At 29.2% G+C, this 3002-nt stretch overlaps 1 protein-coding gene across 1 annotated transcript in view; it reads left to right on the top strand.

Moving 5' to 3' along the window:
• LOC108622768 (uncharacterized) overlaps positions 1–3002 on the top strand; it is a 67957-nt gene that overhangs the window by 5609 nt on the left and 59346 nt on the right. The window lies entirely within an intron of this gene.

The following is a 3002-nucleotide window of genomic DNA, read 5'->3' as shown; positions in this document are numbered from 1 at the left end:
TGAAGACAATGAAAATGCAGTTTCTTAAGGCCAACATTTTTAATAACTTATTTTAGGTACTCTGTCTTTAATTTAAAACCTTTACCTAGCAGTACATCAAATTTTATAAAAATCTGATTACTAATTCTACTGTCGACAAAGTTCCCTTAATAAAAAATTGCTATTCACCGATGAAAAACAATCCGTTAAAGAATAATGAAATTAATATCTGATCTGCATTAGTTAGATCAAAACCAGCATCTCAGATAGATTTCTTCCTAGATACAAACTATAACGCAGTACCTTTCGATTTTATACAAAAATGTATAATACTCGCGATTCGCTGATGATACTGTATAGAAAGAAGTTCCATAAGACAATGTACATTTTGTGATAAGACAAATGAAAGTAATCCAATGACACTGAAATGACCCACATATAAGAACAGTTTTAATCTCTATGAGAAGACAGTTTAGAACTTTATCTGGCATAAAGTTCAGATCAACATACATATAAAGAGATAATAAACAAATTCGTTAGCATCGTGTGGATAACAATAGTAATATAATTCAAGCTACATTTCCTTAATAAATAAAAAGTTATTCGTGAAAGAAATTAATTTCACAATAGGAATTGTTCAATTGTGCGATATAATATTTTTTCTTATACAATATGCAGACTGCAAACAATTTTTATTGATGCCACATAGGATTCCTGTTTCTCATTATAAATTAGTTAAAAGATGCCTATTCTATATGTATACATTTAATGACTCCCAAAATAAGAATAACATTTGTTTACGATTAATCTCAATGATTCGCTTATCTACGTAGAGGATAGATACTATAAAAATATTTGAGGAGGTAGAAAGCATTTGAATCTGGCTCACTACTGAATTAAGTATCACAGACATGACACTTATGTTTCGTGTTTTACATTTGTTTGTTCTGTTCAATGTAACTCCCGGAGTTGCTTATCATCATGTAACGTACTTAAACTGATCGTGTTGATTAGCAAACAAGTCGGACAGAAAACTATGTGATCTCGTAGTAAGTACACAGTACAGTGTATAAAAATTACAAGAATATGAGTATGTTTTCTAAACTGTTATTCATGTAACACTTGTTACGAAACTGATCTCTTTCGTATTTATCTAAAAATAAGTTTAAAAAATGGTTCATTTGTGGAAGAAAGTTATGGATAACTTTGAATAAATCGTATGGAATACCCTGTTTTATCCTTTCGTTCCTGCCATTGTCATATGAGGTGTTTCATTCCTCAAACTTTTATGCAATCTATAATGAACTGTAGGGTATATTTGTGTTCTTGAGTGCTTCACGAACAACTTTTATCCGAGTAAGAAAGTTCTTCTTAACATGATTAATTTGTTACATAATAGATTTCTTAACAATAGTAGAAAATCATGAAAAGTAATTCAGGAATGAAAGGATTAATTACAATTCGAGAATAACAATAATAATTAAAAAGGCATACCAAGAAGAATAGGTATTCTTATGTATTTTCTGGAAACGCTGAATCCAGTGTCAGAAATGATCAACCACCTATGAAACTTTTTTTAGTCGTTGTTAGGATACTTGAAATGCAATTCGTTTAAAATTGTTATTTAGAATCAATTTAGAATTGTTATTGACATTGCTATGTAGAATTAATTTAAAATTGGTATTGAAACTGTTACATAAAATTAATTTAAAATTACTATTGAAACTCTTACATAAAATTAATTTAAAACGTATATTGTAATTCAGGCAAATGTCCCAATTTCTGTTCACGGTCCAATTTACATTCATTGACGTATTTTCTATAAATTTAAGATAACATGAAATAATATTAAATTATTTTAAAATAATAGAAATTTACATCAGTGAATAGAAATTGGTACACTTTCCTTATTCTGTCCTTGATTTTATGAATTGAAATTAGTAAGCAGAATAAAAAAATTGTAACATGTTTTTTAACATAGAATTAAAAATTGTTGGAATATATATTATCTAGAATCAGTTTGTTACTGACTTGTTACATAATGCAAATTATAACATAAGTTGAAAGTCGAAGCTGGCTAACCATATATTGCGTTCGATTATCTCTGAATTTGTTCTTCGTTGTTATTACAACGCCATTCCATTTGAGTACGTTTTGACAATTAGACGTGTCCTTACATTCTTACACGTTCTCAAGTTATTTAAAATATGTTATATTACAATAAAACCCAACAGGAACTAATTTAAAATTATTACATATACTCTTATTCGAAGAACCTTCCTCGAAATCAGTGATCGTAACTCTATAATATAAACGCGACGATGTTACTCGTTCGCTAAGAAATGAACGTCTCAAACTATCCATAACTATGATACAAGAGACTCGGATAATCCTCTTCAGGACAGAAAGGAAGATTCTCATTCTTATCGAGACCCAAAACAAATGCTAAATTTGTAACGCAGATGTTTTACGTTGCCCGGCTTTGTTTGGCGAACAAACGAAATATACGAAAAACGATTTCCAAACATGTCCTCGTCACGAGCGGTTCAAAACACGTAAGAACATAATTAGACTGCGGATTTTATGCAGTTACAGAAAAATTGGATTTAGAAACTCTGATTTAGAAATAGGAACTCTGCATATAAAAAGCTAAACTCATTTTGCAATATTTAAATGATATAAGAAATATTAATCTAAAATACTATTTTTAAACTGATAACATAAATTTTTTATTTTGCGTTCAGGTCTGCAGTCTAGATATCATGACCTGGCCCATGGTACGAAGTGACTATTTTTTTTTTTTTGGTGTCTGTGTAATTGTTTGTCTCCATTTATACTAAAATAAATAAAACATAGATGTAATTCTTTACATCTGTGAAATAAATAGAGAATTATTGAAAAGTGGTATGTTGTCCCAAGTCAGACCATTATTTAATTGTTAGAAATAATATCTGACAAATCCAAAAACTAAGATAGGATTCGTAATAATGAAACATAAATACAGAGTGGGACAGAAATTGTAG

Source organism: Ceratina calcarata, unplaced genomic scaffold (genome assembly GCF_001652005.2).
Source record: "Ceratina calcarata isolate Rehan_Ccalc_2016 unplaced genomic scaffold, ASM165200v1 scaffold24.2, whole genome shotgun sequence".
NCBI classification, from domain to species: domain Eukaryota; kingdom Metazoa; phylum Arthropoda; class Insecta; order Hymenoptera; family Apidae; genus Ceratina; species Ceratina calcarata.
The sequence above is the reverse complement of the archived record's forward strand: the minus strand, read 5'-3'. Positions and strand labels throughout refer to the sequence as shown.